The sequence below is a fragment of the Ipomoea nil genome, unplaced genomic scaffold, assembly GCF_001879475.1.
Source record: "Ipomoea nil cultivar Tokyo-kokei standard unplaced genomic scaffold, Asagao_1.1 scaffold2165, whole genome shotgun sequence".
NCBI classification, from domain to species: domain Eukaryota; kingdom Viridiplantae; phylum Streptophyta; class Magnoliopsida; order Solanales; family Convolvulaceae; genus Ipomoea; species Ipomoea nil.
In genome coordinates, this window is record NW_017618593.1 from 3215130 (window position 1) to 3235389 (window position 20260).

At 37.7% G+C, this 20260-nt stretch overlaps 2 long non-coding RNA genes across 2 annotated transcripts; both read right to left on the minus strand.

Moving 5' to 3' along the window:
* Positions 1-458: 458 nt before the first annotated feature.
* Positions 459-1615, minus strand: LOC109149903. Its single transcript, XR_002049035.1, has 2 exons — positions 1519-1615; positions 459-776 (listed from the first exon to the last, which is right to left on the minus strand). It is a non-coding gene; the product is annotated as an uncharacterized LOC109149903 (long non-coding RNA).
* Positions 1616-2286: 671 nt separating this feature from the next.
* Positions 2287-3433, minus strand: LOC109149902. The gene is made up of 4 exons (XR_002049034.1): positions 3325-3433; positions 2741-2857; positions 2590-2653; positions 2287-2429 (listed from the first exon to the last, which is right to left on the minus strand). It is a non-coding gene; the product is annotated as an uncharacterized LOC109149902 (long non-coding RNA).
* Positions 3434-20260: the final 16827 nt, after the last annotated feature.

Genomic DNA, 20260 nt, shown 5'->3' on the forward strand with positions numbered 1-20260 from the left:
AAAAATCAGCCACTTTAATAAACACAATTGATAAGAGATTGACTCTATAACATTCGACTACTGTGTCTACAACTCTACATCACAGCTATATCAAGAATTGACTGACCTCAAGTAAATAATTTTGGAAGGGAAACAGTAAGTTACACTGTAATGCTTGTGTGAACCATATGGTTGTCCAACAAGGTCACCAAGATTCAATCCTTCCATTATTTGTTTGCACCAACAACTCGTATGAATCAATTTGATAAAAAAGGAACAAAAAGAAGAAATATATAACATTTCATTTGATTATATACTTGGTTGCTTCTACGCCCCACTAGTACGAAAAAACACGTTTGCTTAGAAATATCTTGTATTTCTACTTTGTCAGAAAAAGAGATTACAATTATCCAGCATGAATGTTCAATTGTAAAGGCAATTCTTCAGTTTAATGCCTTGGAAAGTTTCCACAATTGTAAGGGCACAAAGAGAGTAAGCCCTTCTTCAGTATCGTTGGCTTGGTTTTGGAAAGTTTCCACAACTTTGGTGGTCTCAATGTAGTTAAGGAAAGTGTGGAAAGGTCCAGCAACAGATAGCAAATCTGTTAGGTTCACAAAGTCTGGGGCCGGGGCTGGCGCCGGAGACAGAGAAATGCTTTTTTGGGCATTCACTGCCGGCATCGAGCAAGAAAAGATCAGCAGACTAGCAACCACAAACACAAAAGTGTAATCCATCTTACAGGTATGATAATGTGCTTCTCTCTCTCTCCCTGGAATAAACACTAGAGACTAGAGTCCCTGCATTTGCAAGATCCTAATTAAATGAAATCACAAACATCATAGGCAACACATAGATCCAAAGACAGTTCAACTAGAATCATTCTAATTTTGCTAAAGTTGCATTAACTAGAAGTCTAGAAATCTAGAATCATCCTACTACTGATAAAGTCACATTCTTTAGCCCCCATATATATGTAGATCTCAGCATTTGGACATTAATTCCATCCAAAAGAAGGATAATAATAAGCCACTAATGAAAAAGATCAGGCACCCTTTAACAGATAAGCATTCATGATTCAGTTCAATAAGAAAGAATATTAAAAGAATTACTAAAACCCAGCATCTCAAGAAGAATGTCACTTTTCGTGAACAAGGAAAGTACATACAGACATGCTAGGAAGTGGGATTTGGGATTTGGGATATCAGATTAGTACTGTATTTCCTTTTTAAAGTTGTAATCTTTAGCCCACCGAAGCTGTAGATCTCAGCATTCTGACGTAAGTTCCAAGAAAAGGACACAAACAGAAACATAACAGATTCAGGTACCCTTTTAGATGCAAGCACAAGAAAACCAGAATTCAGAGCTACATTACAAACACACACACAATGTAGATAGATTATAGATATAGTAGTTAATTCAACATAACAGAAGCAGATCTGGGGTCCCAAATCTACACAAACAAATCTAGAAGATTTGAAATGAAAAGAGGGTGGTCTGTAACTAGAGAGAGAGAGAGAGAGAGAGAGAGAGAGAGCTAACCTGGGTAGAACTGAGCTGAGTTGAGCAACTCAGAGAGAGAGAGAGAGAGGAGAGGGGCTTGGAGGTGGAAGGCAAAGGCTGAGGGAACTAGGGGAGACAGAGAAGGAGCGGCGAGTTATCACCGCTGGTTTATCAATTCATTTCAAGTAAAGCTCAATCTCTTTACACACCACTAGTCTAGCTAACAAATGAGATAGAAAACAAGTTAATAACATCACTTAAAAATTAAAAGGCACATCACTTGAAATGTGCATAAAACGTAAAATCATTGATACTTTCAACACAGGGTAGGTAAGTTGAGGACATCTAACAATGTAATATCAGTCCACAAAAAAATACTTTAAGTTGAGGTGAAATGTGTCAATTCGGCACATAACCTATCATGTCTTCTTATAAGGCTTTGGTCAAAGGAGAGGTATCAGGCACATAAATCATACTTTTACATTAGTCTATGGAGGGGAAATATCAATTCAGGATGAAGTAGTATATTAGTATACCTTAGCAGCTTCAGCAACAATATCGGGCAACTCCATAGCAGTAACATCATTTAATGCTGGGAGTGAGTTTGGTACTAGCAATGCTCTTTTATGAGGTCGTGGTTTCGTCTCTCCAGATCCTAACATTCTCTCCTTGAATTCATCAAAATCATCCACTTGAGTACATCAGAAAGAGTATTAATAATTATAACGTCTCAGTTCAGAGTTTTATAAAAAAAAACTCATATTTGAAATTTCATTTTAGAAAATTATTTTTGTGTCACTTGCCCGCCAGGGTCTTTGCATCTTATTGTGGCTCATCCTATATATCTCGATGATTGTTCCTTTGTGATAGAGATCAACACAGGCCCGTGATCCCCAATCAAAGATGTTTGCAGCAAGTACTCCTTCAATTAGGGTAAGTAGTCTCATTTCCTAGAAGAAATTAAAGCAGTTTAAGTGGAGAGGAAGTATTTTGATTGCTAGAGATAAGTTGAAAGGATTGAATGAAATATGTAAAACGTTACATTTTAGAACACGTTCCTAGCACTTCTACTCAGTAAAACAGGAAAACTGCAAATAGAGTTAATCATACCTCATTCATGTCGTCAAGCTCCATCAGAAGATCAGGTAAAACTGCAAGTGATGCTTTGTTCTCCCTGATATATAGAAATATAGAATAATAGATGGAAGGGGTCATTTTCAGTGAACAATATGCAAAAGATGTATCTTTCCTATATCCATACCTTTGTTTAATGGTCCTGTAGGCATCAAAGAAATGAAACTCTCTCAAGCACTATTCTCGTAGTTCCAAAAGGTCAGCCAGTCCTAGCTTACCATATGCAGCAGGCTCCTCCATCAATCTGTTAACAAAATACAAATATAACAGAAAATTAGAAGGATTTCATATAACAGGAAAATTGCAAAAGCATACGTTTAGTGAGATAAAGAATGCAGAAATGGAGACTAGAATTTCCAAACAAGAAACATTAACTGAATAAGAAAGGGGTTTCTTCAAACAATTAAGTCATATTCATAGTGAAGCAGAGATGACGAGAACATTAACATTGTCCACTGAATCACAAAGCATATGATCTCTTAGAGAAAAATAAAGTATGACAATCAAGGGTAGCAAAAACTTTTAATATAAAATATCACAATCCAAATATTGTACTCATAAACTTAACTGAAAAATGATGCAATCAGTTAAAATTTTAGTATAAAAAAGTATCATACTATGGGGAAATGATTTTTAAAAAAGTATCATACTATGGGGAAATGATTTTTATAAGAGGAATGTAAGAACAATTGGATTACTAAAACATACTACCTTGCCAAATGTGCTGAAAATGCATGAGCAAACACATCACCCCTTCTTTTTGCATCTTCAGTGCCACCCTCACTAGCCACTGCCTGAATATTTAACATTAAGCTGATTTAAAATCATTACCAAACATATACCATGTCACAGATAAGTAATAAAGCCCTAAAAACATAAAAAGTAAGATAAGATAGAAGTTTGCCCCAATAATTATATTCCACATGAAAGTTCATGTAAAAGTTGTGGATAGCAGCTCTGCAACAGCTTCATGCATGTAAACATAATCTTTTAGATGGTATGTCCAAATGCAGATTTAAGATGGCACAATTTGAGCCATATCGATCCAATTCAAGCCACCCCAAGCCCTTATTCAGTTATTCCTAATACCTATCAAGTAATACACAACAAATAATACCTTCAGAAAAAAAAACATAAATTTGGAAATAAATTTTAAATAAGAAGAGCAAGAAGAAAATCACACTTTGCGCATCTGGAAGCCCCCAAAACCCCAAGAATCGCTTCGTCATCTCTTCCGCATAAGGTTAATCACGCGGTGGAGGCGGTGGTTGCGTCGAGGTAATCGCGGTGTGGTGCGTCGTCGTCGGCAGATCGTCGTTGCGGTGTGGTTAGTCTAGATCTGAGAGTGCGGTCGTGATTTGTTTACATCTCAAATCTCCGGATCGGCAGGAACGACGATGCAATAGCGGCGGGTGTGGCGGTGGAGGCGGGGAGTGAGAAGGGAGAGTGTGGTCGTCTTAGGAGAGGAGGTAGAGCGAGAGAGGAGCTGAGATAGAGTGAGAGTGGAGGCCGGATCTGAGTATCTGACCTAGGGTTGTTTTAGATTTCTTTTTAATTTTTTTTTAATACATTCCGCCACTGTTTCGTGTAGAAACAGTGGCGGTATTATTTATATTTTTTAAATCCGCATCCGTTACACCTAAAAACAGTAGCATATTATTTATGCATTATTACGAAATTGCCACCGCAAATTTTTGAATTAAAAATAAATTACTGTTCTTTTAACAACAGTAGCTAAATGTCAGTCTCCTATGTTCTATTTTGTACTAGTGCCAAGAGCTAGTGTTGTAATCTAAACCTAGAAGTCTTCTTCATTTCATTCCTTACAATTCCTAGAAAAATATCTCTACCTTCTCTCTAGAAAAGAAGAGTAGCTTGTTCTTCAAGCCAAGTGAGACCTTTGTCAAGATTCCAAGTTTTGCTTCCAAGATTCAATCTTTCACCTATTTGGGCATCTAGAAGGGTAAGATCTAAGCTTTTCTAGTCTTTTTGGTTCCATCTTAGTTGTTTTTTTCTTAAAGGTAGGATCTTTATGATCTTTTAGTTTGATCTTGAAGAGGGTTTGGCTAGTGAGCTTAGTGGAGAGCTTGTTGTGGTGTAAGAGAAGTCTTTTGGTCTTCAAGAGGTAACCCATGCTCTACAAAACCTATTTTGCTTACCTATATATGATTTCTTGGATTCTACATGTGTTTTGCTATGAAATGTGAGTGTTTATGCATTTATCTTGTGATATTGCATATCTAGAGCTTGTGTTTAGGGTTCCTTTGTGCCATTGCTTGGCATGTTCCTTGGTTCAAGTCATTTTGTTGTGTTTGGTGAGATTTGGTGTGTTTTGGACTTGAATTTGTGTTTGGAGAAGAAAATCCCCGAAGGGATTTGTTGTGGTATCGAGACGTTCCCGCGGGCGGAACGGCGGGCGGGGCACCACCCGCCGGCCTACCCGCGGGTACAGCCTCGTGGGATATTGTTCCCGCGGGCGGGACCACGGGTGGGGCACTACCCGTGGGTCCACCCGCGGGTACATAGTTGTGGCGATGTCGGGATTTGTTCCCCGTGATTCGGTTGTCTTGGTGTTTGATCCTTTGGCTTCCCGTTGTTCTTTTGTGGAACTATTTGAGTGTCTTCTTTATGTTTCGTAGGTCTAGAGCTTTATGGTAGGTATCCATGTAGGATCTTTGGTGTCTTGAATCGTGCTAAGTGTTCAACATTGTGTTTCGTTGAACCAAGTGGTGTCTTGTGTGTTCCTCGGAACTATCTTGAGTTTCCCCGTTGATAAGCATGCTAGTTTGTTGTCTTAATGCTAGCGTGTGTGTTGTTCGTACCTTCCGTTTGGTTGATGATAACTTGCGTTATTCATCGTTGTTGTCATTGGGTGGTGACCCGTTCCTTGATTGAGTATGTTTCATACCTTCGTTGTGAGTGGTGGTGCGTGTGTGGCTCTACCTGGATTGCACGATTAGTGGTATGGGACGCTAGTCACCAAGGTATTGCAGCGTTCCTCGTGGTGGCCGTGACGTGATTATGGAGTTGTGTTCCTTCGAGAAAGGTTCACGTGATTGGGGGATAACATTGTGTTATCCGGGTATGTGTTGCCGTGATTGGTGGTGGTTCGTTGGTGGTCTGTTGGTGGGGGACGACGGTCCCGGAGGAATAAGGTTGGACTTGGCTGTACAGGGGATTCTAGAGGTAATGGTTGGAAAGAAGATACAAAGTTGGGGGTAGTCATAAGGTTGGAACAGGGCATAAGGAAGGCATATCAACTCGTGATGGGTGAGGTCACGAGGGCTTGTGTAGCCGTTGTTGTGTGATCTTCTCTCGTGACGTGTGTAGTCACGGAGGCTTGTGGTGTTTTGGCATGTGTTGCCGTTGGGTGAGTCTTTATCCTTGTGTGTGATTAACCTTTGTGGTTGGGATGTGTTCCCGGAGTTATCTTTGTGAGTGGTGAGTCTTGTGTTGTCTTTTGATCTTGGCTTTTGACTTATATATATGTATTCCGTTTCGAAAATGGTTTTTATATCTTATATCTACCTATTTATGATACTTAACGGTATTGGTGGGTTACCAGCATCTTTCGCTGACCGGGCGTCGCCCCGATGTTTATCTTTGTGTTCTTTCAGGTGTTGAGTAGTCGAGTGTGATGTCTTGAGCCTGGTAGCTTAGCACCTGTATCTTTAGACTGTGTTTTTGTGGCCTGCGCGCCAATGGTTTTAGACTGATGTTTTGGGTTAGTGTGATACGCTTGCAGATTGTCGCCTTAGCGTTACCTAGTGTGGTATACGTGGCATAACACCCCTGTTTGGATTTCTTTTATCCAGTTTCCGTTTGTCTTCCGCTGTGCAAGTTTTGTTGTTAATCTGCATGTGTTAAGACTTGTTTTTAGGTCTTGTTGTTTTGGGGGTGTTACATTACCATACTGTATATATATTGAAACGTTGTAATTTGAGTTTTACAGAGCATTCATAACGATGTTTACATATTCTCATCTTACTCGCCCTCCTTCTATTTGTTTGTCAATGTAGTTGATAACAATAGCAACTTTATTCTAAACATCCCATGTATCAATTACAAAATACCACAAACCCGGAAGTTTATACGAGGAGTTACAGGAGATATGAGCGAAGCAGACGTTCTTCGTGCAGAGCACATGTTTTAGTTGTTTTCATCTAAAACAGCACATTCTAACTGATTTGGATGTGTTGGATCGATTAGATTTTAGCTTCACAAATGTCGATCTTTTCAGGTTTAGAATGTGTCGTTTTAGCCCAGACATACGGCAAGATCCTCTAATCCTTTTGTAGATATATCTTTTGGTACCTTAATGCAGACTTATCCAAAAGAAATATCTTCAAAAGGTATAGATGGATCCTGTCGTTTGCCTGGGGTTTTTTTTTTTTTCTTTTTTCTGTTATTTAAAATAAGCTCTCATGGCTTCTTTATTGTGTTTGGTGGTTGATAATAAGTGGGATGTTTCCTTTATTATTAATGTTCTTGTTGTTGTTATTATTAATATTATTATATTTGTTGAAGTAGCAGTTCAAAGTGTAAGTTATTGCAATGTGAATAATAAATCCCATTGCAATTTATTCATTTTTGGTCAATTGGTTATTTGTCATATTGGGTAAATAAACATGCAAATCCGAGTACCTTTAGACAAAATTCAATCAACGCACATTAAGATCAAATGCTACGCATATTAATATCTCCGGAAAAAAAACACCCAGACGTACATCTTATTTAAAGTTCATTATGTTACTGTATTGCGCATGTTAAGCTTTTTTTGTATTTCCAACGGACTAAACTTTTAAAACATAAACCAACGCACATTATATTGCAGTATTACGCATCCTAAGCGTTCATATCGCATTTCAAGTAAATGTAATCAATTTTTCTTCTTTTTTTTTTTGTTTTGATTTTCTAGAATTGTTCTTTAATATATATTCTATTTTATCGCATTTGTTGGTTTAATGCTGCGCAAGTTAAAGGGCTCATGAACGCATATGTAAGCACCGTGAAAACAACCAACTTAACCATAATAAACATGTTAGGAATAAAGTGTAATGGTTTTGATATGCCAAATTTGTATTTGTAGATCCCCCAATTTTATTTTATAGGTCTAGTAGAGTCTTAGACCGTGATCGGGAAATTATTTAATTATGAAAAGAGAAAAACAGAGGAAAATTGATGAAAATAGAAGAAGAAGATATAAAGCCGAAAATCAAGAATTTGTCTGGAGAAAATGACAAATTGAAGAAGAAGATGAATGATACAATATTCACGTCGCTACTACTCAAAGAAGATATCCCAGAAGAATTTTCGTGAAGAAAATTAATATTGGAAGAATGCATGAAATTGACTTGGAGATCAAGCATCTATGGAAAGAAAGAAGTACATCAAATGTGATTGGAGATTTAATCAAAAGTTGTACGGACGAAGTGGATGATGCTTTATATATTATCCGAAATGGCTCAAGTTTGAAACTCACCATTAACAATTTTACAAGGTAAAATTTGAGAAGTCAAATTAAATTAATCTGATGGAGTTGGGCGCTAGTTTAAGCTTTGGGCGCCAATTACAAGTGGAAATTGGGAAGCAATTTCACTTGGGTGGCAAAGTGAAATCAAAATCAATTGAAATTGGGAGCTAGTTCGAAGCAATTGAAATTGGGAGCCAATTGAGGTTGTAGTATGGGATTGGGAGCCAATTGAGGTTGTAGTATGGGATGTAGTATGGGATGCAATTTCAAAGTCATTGGGAGCCATGCAATTTCAAAGTCATTGGGAGCCAATTGAGGTTGAAATTGTAGTATGGGATGCAATTTCAAAGTTGGGGACCGATTCAAAGAAGACATGGAGATCAAATTGAATTGAGATGAAATTCAAATACCAGGAGAAGTCTGAGAGCCAATTTCAAAGTCAAAGTCAACAATTCAAATTGGGAAGCAATTGAAAGCACCAGGAGTTGAAAGCACCAGGAGCAGTTGGGAGCCAATTGCAAGTCAAAGTCAATTGGGAGCCAAAATTCAAATTGGGTGCCAATTACAAGCCAATTGAAATTGGGTGTCAATTACAAAGGAGAAAGATACAAAGACCACTTCAGAGCTGATCAGAGAAGCCATTCTACACCAAAACTGAGACCCAGATATTTCCACTCAACGTAAAACCAGAGGAATATCAGATGAAGTTTGGGAGCTCATTTACATGGAGATGAAACTCCATCAACGGCTAGCTTATCTCTTTCTGACATTTCTGCAGAAGATAAGATAAGATCTCTGACAAAAGATACAAGATTTCAAAAATGAGAGCGTCTCTTTCCAACGGACAGATTCTCATTACCAGCTATAAAATGATGAAGATATGAAGACTTGAAGATAGGGGAACTTACGAACAAGAGAGCAGAAAATTCGAATCCATCAAAGGGATCGAATAGAGCAATTAAGCTTGAAAGAGCATAGAGCAAAATTCTCATTTGATACAGAGCATACCAAAAAATCTTCAAGTGAGAAGTGAGAAAAGAAAAAGAACTCAGAGAGCTTCAAAAGAGAATGTTAGGAATAAAGTGTAATGGTTTTGATATGCCAAATTTGTATTTGTAGATCCCCCAATTTTATTTCATAGGTCTAGTAGAGTCTTAGACCATGATCGGGAAATTATTTAATTATGAAAAGAGAAAAACAGAGGAAAATGGATGAAAATAGAAGAAGAAGATATAAAGCCGAAATTCAAGAATTTGTCTGGAGAAAATGATAAATTGAAGAAGAAGTTGAATGATATGAATTCACGTCGCTACTACTCAAAGAAGATATCCCAGAAGAATTTTCGTGAAGAAAATTAATATTGGAAGAATGCATGAAGTTGACTTAGAGATCAAGCATCTATGGAAAGAAAGAAGTACATCAAATGTGATTGGAGATTTAATCAAAAGCTGTACGGACGAAGTGGATGATGCTTGATATATAATCCGAAATGTCTCAAGTTCGAAACTCACCATCAACAATTTTACAAGGTAAAATTTGAGAAGTCAAATTAAATTAATCTGATGGAGTTGGGTGCTAGTTTAAAGCTTTGGGCGCCGATTACAAGTAGAAATTGGGTGGCAATTGAGATACAATTACACTTGGGAGCCGATTTCATAGAAATTGAAATTGGGAGCTAGTTTCGAAGCAATTGAAATTGGGAGCTAGTTTCGAAGCAATTGAAATTGGGAGCCAGTTTCAGAGAAATTGAGATTAATTGAAATTGGGAGCTAGTTCAGAGAAATTGAAATTGGGAGCAAGTTTCAAATGGAATCAATTCAAGTTGGGAGCCAATGTAGAATTGAAATTGGGAAGTATGGGATGCAATTCAGATTGGGGATCAATTCAAGTTGGGAGCCAGTGTAGAATTGAAGAAGTATGGGATGCAATTCAGATTGGGGACTAATTAAAAGAAGACATTGAGGAGCAATTGAATTGAGATGAAATTCAAAGAGAAGTCCAATTTCGAAGTCAACATTGAGAAGTAATTGGAGCAAATTGCAAGTCAAAGTCAATTAGGAGCCAATTACAAAGGAGAAATTCAAATTGGGTGCCAATTAACAAGCCAATTGAAATTGGGAGCCAATTACAAAGGAGAAATTCAAATTGGGTGCCAATTAACAAGCCAATTGAAATTGGGTGCCAATTAACAAGCCAATTGAAATTGGGTGTCAAAGTCAATTGGGAGCCAATTACAAAGGAGAAATTCAAATTGGGTGCCAATTACAAGCCAATTGAAATTGGGTGTCAATTATAAAGGAGAAATTCAAATTGGGTGGAAGTTCAAAGCCAGTTTGAAGTTTGAGAACACCCAGACGTGAGAATGAAGAAGATGAAGCAGAACTTACAGTGAAAAATATTCTCACAAGGAAAATACTACTCTAACTAGTATGGGAAAAATATTCTCACAAGGAAAATACTAGTCTAACTAGTATGGGATTAAAATAAAGATTATTTTTGAATCCCAAAGATACAAGGACCACTTCAGAGCTCATCAGAGAAGCCATTCTACACCAAAACTAAGACCCAGATATTTCCATTCAACGTTAAAACAGAGGAATATCAGATGAAGTTTGGGAGCTCATTTACATGGAGATGAAGATCTTTCAAACGACTGGCTTATCTCTTTCTGACATTTTTGCAGAAGATAAGATAAGATCTCTGACATGGGAGCGTCTCTTTCCAACGGACAGATTCTCATTACCAGCTATAAAATGATGAAGATATGAAGACTTGAAAAAAAGGGGAACTTACGAACAAGAGCAGTGAATAAGAGCAGATAAAAAATAAGAGAGCAGAAAATTCGAATCCATCAAAGGATCGAATAGAGCAATTAAGCTTAAAAGAGCTAAAATCTCCAAGTGTGAGAAAAGAACTCAGAGAGCTTCAAGAGAAAAATATTCAGAGAGTTCTTAAACAGAGCAAAGCAGAGCAAAATATCAAGTGCTTTACTTGATATATTCAAAGAGAGAAAACACTCAGAGCTGTCAAGAGAAATCATTCCAGAGTGTTTATCTTCATCAAAGAGACCTGCGCATCATTGAAGATCATCTACAGAGTCTCAGAAGTTGGAAGCAAGACAACACTTGTTTTGGAGCAAAACAAGAGAAGGGAGGAAAGTAGCACGGAGCTGTGAAATCCTGGATTGTCACACGGAGCTGTGAGATCTGAAGCAGCAGTGTCGGAGGCACTGGGCGTGATTGGTGTGGGCTTGGTGATCAAAGCACCAGATCACGGGATACGTTTCTACCGGAGTGTGGAAGACGGGGGGAAAGTAACGCGGAGTCGTGAAATCCTGGGATAGTAGCGCGGCGACGTGAAACCCGAAGCAGCAGTGTGGTGTCACTGGGCGTGATTAGTGCGGGCTTTGTGATCAAAGCACTAGATCACGGAAATTCATTGTATCTTGGAAACCGAGGAGTGGTAGATATAGTGAATTGGCTCTTGGAGAAAAGAGCAAGTGGAGTAGGAGGATTACACCACCTCGCGAACCACTATAATTGTCTTGTGTTCTTTACTGCTTTCTTTACTTATCGCTCTTTACATATTCGCTCTCACGAAGATATACTGCTCACACAATCTCACACACACTTTATGTTTATTTATTTCCGCTGTGCACCATACTCTAACAATCTAGTTAAGAGTTTTGGTTTATCTCTGTCTTAGCAATTGTTGTGCTGTGCGAAAAAGTTTGAAAGTCTATTCACCCCCCCCCCCCCCCCTCTAGACTTTCACCTTACCTCTTTTGGGACCAACAATTGGTATCAGAGCAGGTGCCTATTCGAGTCAGAATTTGTCTCTAACTGATACCAACAATTGGTATCAGAGCAGGCTGTCTATTTAGGCCAATTTGCTATCTAAGCACGTGCCTAACTGGGTCAACCGTTTCTGACTGCTAGACAGATCCATTCTACAAAGTGTGTGAATTGGATTAATCTTTCATATCTCTCGTGATGATGATGAAGAAAGATTTAGCTCGAAATCTATTATTCTCTCTTGATAAATTTGATGATTGGAAAGTTCGTATGCAGGTACACTTATCGGCCTTACACGATGAAATGTGGGAAGTTATTTCCACTGGCCCTATAGAAATATTAAAAGTCAATACGGCGTTTGTTATATCACCGGATGCTCCACAGTACGTACAAAAGCCAAAACCGGAATGGACATCGGACGATAGAACGCGGAATAATCTTGACAATATTGCCAAGGATATTCTATTCAAAGCCGTAGATGATACAATATTTCCGAAGATCCGAAAGTGTGCCACTGCCAAAGAAATATGGGAAACTCTCATCAAGATTGGCGAAGGAGATGAACAAGAAAAAGACAATAAGCTCACAATCGCCATGAAGAAGTTCGAAGATTTCAAAATGCTCTCAAATGAAAGTGTTGCAGACATGGAAGCTCGAATGATCAAAGTTCTTGGAGAGATTAGTGATCTTGGCAAAAATATTAGCCAAAAAGAAATTAATCTCAAAATCCTACGAGGCTTACCATCTGCATGGGATATGAAGGTTACGGCTATGCGCGATCACCGAGATCTAAGAATGTTGTCAACAGACAAATTATTTAGTGATCTAAAAGCATATGAGTTCGAAATGAAGGCCAAAGATGATGATGTTCATGAACCTCGAAATGCTGCTCTAATGGCCGAACAACCGTCAACCTCCAGGTCAGTAGAAAATAATGTTGATTTTATGACTGACGAACAATTTGCTCTTTTTGTCAAAAAGTTTAGAAGGTTTATGCGAAAAGGAGACAATAAAAATTCTGCTCGTGGAAAATTCATCTCTCGCATAACACAAGAAGAAAAAGTCGAAGAAAATAAGGATTTGTGCTACAATTGCCGCAAACCCGGACATTTTAAAATAAATTGTCCGTATCCGATCGTTAGCAAGTATCAAGGCAAAAATGTTGAATCTACACCGAACAAATCCGAAAGCAAAAGGTTCAAGCGCGACAAAAGAAAAGCTCTCGTTGGCAACGAACCAAACGAAAATGATGATTCGGAGGATTCATCATCAAGCGATGAAAGTTCATATTCGGATGATGATACGGCGCTAATATGCAAGTCAATTGAGTTGAGTACAAGTGAAGATTGTCTTATGGCTCTTGACGCAGAGGAAGAAGAGGTAACATCTAATTCTTTCAATTCTGTTAATTCTTCTTTTTCTCGTGAATCTATTGACAATCTAATGCGAGAATGTCAAGAGATTATGCTCACTCATCCTCAACTCAAGGAGCGCAATAACATTCTAATTCTTGAAAAAGAAGAAATGAATAAAAAATTGCAAGATGCTTTACTTGAAGTGAGTAAATTGAAGAATGAAAATATTCATCTTCAAGAAGAGGGTAAAGCTAGAGAGGTTAGAGAACATAATCTTAGAGCTACTATTGCTACGTTCACTAATTCGTCTAAAATTATAGATAAATTGGTGAGCATACAAAAGCCATCAGGAGATAGAACCGGAATTGGTTATGACTCCACATGTTCTCAAACCCCTCAAAATCTGACTAATTCTACTACTACTTTAAACAATAAAGTTCAAGTGGTAAAATTTGTTAAAAGTCAGAATAGCACGATGAGACAAGGACTTGGCTATCAATCAAACGCAAAGTTGAATGTTGAAAGGCCGAAACAAGTTTATAATACGGCAAAGCAACAAAAATTCTACAAGCAAAGATATGCCAAAGAGTCAAGTGCAAAAAGATTTCATAGAAAAGAGGGAAGCTTTTCTAGAAATAAAGTTGGGAGATTTCATCCCACTCAAAAAGATTGGTTGTGTAATAGATGTAATGCTTTTTATAGACCAAAGCAACCATTCTCTTCCCAGGTGCCAAAATATAAAAATAATTTTCAAAACCCGGCGCCAAAAATATTTTCTAATGTGAGTTATGATTATCGTGTCTCTAATGGTTACAAATCGCCTCATCTTAATTCAATAAGATCAAGGTGGGTTTGGTTACCAAAAATCACTAACAGTAAAGGACCCAAGCAAGTATGGGTACCTAAAATTAATTAATCTTTTTTGCAGGATGTTTGGTACATCGATAGTGGTTGCTCACGCCACATGACTAGAAATAAATCATATCTAGTTAATTTCAAAGAAATCGATGGACCAAAAGTTATATTCGGAGGAAATCAAAACTATGGAATTACAAAAGGAGTTGGCACGATCAAGAAAAATGGTTTGAAGATTGAAGATGTTTCTTTCGTTGAAGGATTAAAATTTAATTTGTTGAGCACTAGTCAATTTTGTGATAAAGGCTATCTTGTAGAATTTTCTAAAGATAATTGCCTAATAAAAAATGAGCTCCCAAATGAAATTATTTTATCTGGAAAACGGCGAAAGAACATGTATATTGTGGATTGGAGCACTAGCAAAGATTCAGTGTGCTTAATGGCCAGAAATTCGAATGAAGCTAATTGGGAATGGCACAGAAAGCTCAACCACTTAAACTTCAAGACCATCAATCATCTTGCAAAGAAGAATCTAGTAGAAGGCTTGCTAGATATTATCTTCAAGAAGGACCAAGTGTGTGATGCATGCCAACGCGGAAAGCAAATCAAATCATCATTCAAATCAAAGACACACGAGTCAACGTCAAGGCCGCTAAGCTTACTACATATGGACTTATTTGGACCGGTTGATCCAATAAGTGTAAGTGGTAAGAAATATACTCTCGTTGTTGTTGATGATTTTTCCAGGTACACTTGGACCGTGTTTCTCAAGAAGAAAAACGAAGTTGAGAAAGTTCTACCGAAGCTGTTGAAGCAACTACAAAATGAGAAAGAATTGCAAATATCAAAAATACGAACGGATCGCGGAACCGAGTTCGTGAATGGAGTTATACAAGCTTTTTGCAATTCACATGGAATTTCTCATCAATTATCTGCCGCAAGAACACCGCAACAAAACGATGTTGCCGAAAGAAGAAACCAGACGCTCAAAGAAGCCGCACGAGTGATGATTAGTGCTGCCGGTCTCCCGAAACGCTATTGGGCGGAAGCTATCAACACTGCTTGTTACACACAAAATCGAAGCATGATCCATAAGCAGTACAAGAAGACGCCATACGAGCTATATAAAGGGAGAAAACCAAATATTGGTTATTTTCATATTTTTGGATGCAAATGTTTTATTCATATTAATGATAAATTGCATCTAAAAGCTTTTGATGAGCGTGCAGATGAAGGAATTTTTCTAGGATATTTGACTACCAGCAAGGCGTACAGAGTTCTGAATAAAAGATCAATGGTGGTTGAAGAATCCATACACGTAGTATTTGATGAAAAATCACAGATCAAGAATGATGCACTGGACGAAGAAATTGCACAAAATGGTAACAAGTGTCATATAGATTTTTGTGAAACTAATGATACGTGTGAAGATGATGTTTTGCAGGGAATGGATGAGTTGGAAATTAATTCTCTAGAAAATCCCATCCCTCACCCAGAAGAAGTTGGAAATTCTTTAAATAATAATTTTGGGAGTGATGCCTCACGTGGGAATGGAAATGCAGTACAAGTTGGTGATCCAATTAATGATCAAATTGCATGTGATATTGGTAATCAATTTCAAGACAATTTAATTGATGAAATTCGAACCAACACTGCAAATTCACAACAAATGGATCCACCCAGTACCATGCACCAATTTCAACCAGATTTAAGATGGCTCAAAAATCACCCTCCAGAATTAATTATTGGGAATATTCATGAAGGCGTGAAAACAAGATCATCTACCATGGAAGCATTGTTCACATGTTATCTATCTCAGATTGAACCAAAAGAAATTGACGAAGCTCTCAATGATCCGGATTGGATAAATGCTATGCAAGAGGAGCTCGATCAATTCAAAAGAAATGATGTTTGGGAACTTGTTCCAAGACCGCCGAACCACAATGTTGTAGGAACCAAATGGGTCTTCCGGAACAAAGCAAACGAAGAAGGCGTGATTGTTAGGAATAAAGCAAGGCTCGTTGCAAAAGGATACTCTCAAGAAGAAGGAATTGATTTTGATGAAACTTTTGCACCGGTGGCTCGACTTGAAGCAATCAGAATTTTCCTAGCCTACGCCGCACACAAAGATTTCACTGTTTACCAAATGGACGTGAAAAGCGCATTCTTGAATGGTCTACTCGAAGAAGAAGTTTATGTCGAACAACCCCCAGGTTTTGAGGTAAAAGGCGAAGGTGATAAAGTCTACAAACTTAAAAAGGCATTGTATGGGTTGAAACAAGCACCTAGAGCTTGGTATGATACTTTGTCAATGTTCTTGATAAGCTGTGGATTCACCAAAGGCCTTGTTGACAAAACTCTATTTAGAATTCAAGATGGTGATCATATTTTATTAGTGCAAATATATGTTGATGATATTATTTTTGGAAGCACTAACAATTCTTTCTGTGAGAAATTTTCGAAGCTTATGCAGAATAAATTCGAAATGAGCATGATGGGTGAATTGAATTACTTCTTGGGCTTACAAGTCAAACAACTGAAAGAAGGAGTATTCATCAATCAAGAAAAGTACACCCGCGACTTGATAAAGAAGTTTGGCCTTGATGGAAAATCATCGATCAAAATTCCAATGAGCACATCAATAAGGCTAGACAAAGATGAAAGATGGAAAGGATGTCGATCAAAACAAAATATAGAGGAATGATTGGTTCACTTCTATATCTTACTGCAAGCAGGCCGGACATTTCTTATGTTGTGGGGTATGTGCAAGATTCCAAGTAAATCCAAAAGAAAAGCCACCTCACCACAACAAAGAAGATCATACGAAATCTGAAAGGCACAATCAATGTTGGATTATGGTATCCAAAAGGTACAGATTTTACTCTAACAGGTTTTTCAGATGCGGATTTTGCAGGTTGCAAAAATAGACAGAAAAAGCACTTCCGGGACATGCCAGTTCTTGGGGGGAAGGCTTGTTTCTTGGTTCAGCAAAAAGCAAAATTCCATCGCAACTAGTAACGCCGAGGCCGAATATATTGCTGCAGGGAGTTGTTGTGCCGCAAATTTTGTGGATAAAGCAACAATTGAAGGATTACGGAGTTAATTGTGATGACGTTAGTATTTATTGTGATAATACTAGTGCAATCACTATCACTCACAATCCGGTGCTTCACTCAAGAACCAAACATATCGACATTCGACATCATTTTATAAGGGATCACGTTGAAAAGAAAAATCTGAAGATCGAATATATCCCTACGGAAAACCAAGTTGCTGATATTCTCACGAAGCCTTTATGCGAAACGAGATTTTCTACCTTAAGGCACGAGTTGGGAATGATCGAAATGAGCTAAGTATCACTGAACTTAATCTCTCTATTTAAATTGATACTTGTGCTCAAAATTAATTGTTTTACGTGGATAAATTGTTTTATGTGTTTCTATGCATGTTTTTATTCGAAATATTTATGTGATAAAATTGCAATATGTGTTAGGAATTTATTTGTGTATTTGCATGTATTATTTAACGTGAGATCATATGCCATGCAAATTAATTTGATAAAAAGTGCAATTCGTGATTTATTTGATAATTTGTTTAAAATTGCATGTTTTAATGTGTTAATCAGTTTTTGAGTATGTGTTCATGTTTCTGTAAATTAACTAACTTGTTTGCAATGAACAATTTGCTCTAAAAATGATTTACCATGTTTATTTGTTAATATATATGTGCTATGTGCAAAATGTGATTTAATATGTTATGTGTATGTGTGTTTCGTATATATATGCAGTATATGTGATATAAATTGCTATAAAATGTTTTAGAAATCTAGAAATTAGTATTTTTGTTAGTTTCTAAAATATTTTGGAATCTGATTAATATGTTTTTTTTTTTATAAAGTTGTTTCTAATTATAAAATAGGAATATGTGTGTTAATTGTGTCAATTTACAAATTATGTGTATTTTAATTAGGAATGGCCGTGTATATGTGTTTAATATTTTGGTATATGTGATTAATTATTTGTGGAATAATTTTTGCTACTAACGAGATGTTAAGTGTGTTTATATCTGTGGTACACGATTTTGAGAAGGAAATCAGGAGATAAAGGAGGAAAATTTAGAGTTTAATTGGGCATCAAACCACCACCCATAAACTCCTACCCTTTCCAAACCTCCACCCAACCTAAACCTCCCTCCATAATCCTCTCCTAGATCAACACCTTGGTATCATTTCTCTCTCAAAATCGTCACCCTAATCCCTCATTAAATCTCCTAGAAAACCGCTACCCATCACATCCACCGCTTTCTCGACCAATGAAGAGTCTCGAAAGCACTCATCACACCTCTTGAAACCAAACGTCGGCTATATCCAGAGAAAACCTTTCAACCTCTTCATCATTAGGACACACGGTTCTAGCACCTTCCTAGGCCTATAAATTAGGACCTGAAGCAAACAAATCTGTGTGGAGATTTTCTTTTGTTTGTATCTATTTTTTTTGCAGGCTTCGATGACTCCAAAGAATCAAGAAAAGAGAAGATCTTCCAGGAGAGTGGCCGAGCAAGCAAGACAAGCGATGCTGAGGGCTCGACGTGCTGCAAATGGAGGACATGAAGTTGGAGACACACCTAGCGATCCTCTCATCCTATTCTCTGAAGAAGAGGAAGGACAACCACCGACCAAGGATCAAGTTCAAAAAGGTCCGAAAGTCTCAGCAGTGCAGCTACGACGCTCGACGCCATCACCACTGTCCTCTCGTCCTCTAACCCGCAGCTTCAAGCGATCTGCTCAACTCTCAATGGAACCCGGATTAGTCTATACTCTGAAATCAAGCTCTCCGTCTCCACCGCATGCTGATCTTGAGACTAATCACGGCGCTGGTCTCTCTACTGATGAAGCCTGAATATGTGATGTGACCTGATCCAAAAATGTTATCTCTCTTTCTCCCTAAGAAGGAGATAAATAAAAGTTTTTTGGATGTTTTTGCTACTGGTTTTTGTCTATCCTCTATTTTCTCTCTGCCTCTCTCTCCTACAAAATGAAAAATCCCTACGTATAAAAAGATCAAAAGTTTCGTAGCCAAAAAGACACACAAAAAAATATATGAATAAAAAAAATAAAAAAAAAGGAATTTAAAAAAAATTTATTATGGCTACAAAAGGGATAAAAAGAAGAAAAGATTAAGAGGAGAAGTGTCAGTACGAGAAGAAATAAGAGAACAAGTGTCAGAAGAAAGAAGAAGAGATATACCAGTGGAAGTTGCAGTAGAAGTTGCTACTGAGAGTAGACTGCAAATCACAGAGGATTTATCCAGTGTATTGCCAGTACACAATACGAGTCTACCATGCACATCATGGACCCTGTTCTAGAAAATGAAGATTTATTTGCAGACAACTACACAAGAACAGAAGTCTAGAAGAACAAGTTGGTGATCTCAATCAAGAAGCCGAATCACCTGAAGAAGAAGGGATGCAACTTATTGATACAGTTGTTCTCACAGATCCGAATAGAAGTCCATTCGGATCCCCTCAAAACTTTGTGCAGATGAATGAACAAGAAGATGACATATTTCATCCTTATTTGCCAAAGTGGCCGAATCCAGTGATGTTGTTTGTCAAACAATTGGAGAAAAATTGGTTGAACAAAACCAAAAGCTAGAACAACAACACACGGATACCGAGTCAATCTGAAAGAATTAATGGAGCATCAAAATTATTTTGAAGACAGATTGACAAAGCAGAAAGAATTCTGAAAGGAGAATTGACAAAAGGCTTACTTGAAGTACTTCAGCTCATGAAGAAGGAACGTGAAGCAGCTGAAAAGATTCACAACGAACGTCACTTGCGACAAATCAAGGCATTCAAGATCAAGAAAGCCGAATCAACAAACTTGAAGCTGAACTCGCAGTTACAACAAACAAGCTGGACAACGTGCAAACCGTTTCCATTGAAACGCACAACAGTGTTGAAACTGTGAAGGCAAACCAAGACCGAGATTTTAAGACCCTTGCATTTTTGGTTGATAACGCCAAAAGGGGGGAAGAAATTCTCAGTCACTTGGCTTTGCAACAACAAGAATTTATTCTTGGAAGTCAACAACAGCCAGTAATGTCTACTCAAGGTAGAGGCCGAAGCCGCGGACAATCCTCACAAGGACCATCTCAGATTGGTTTTGC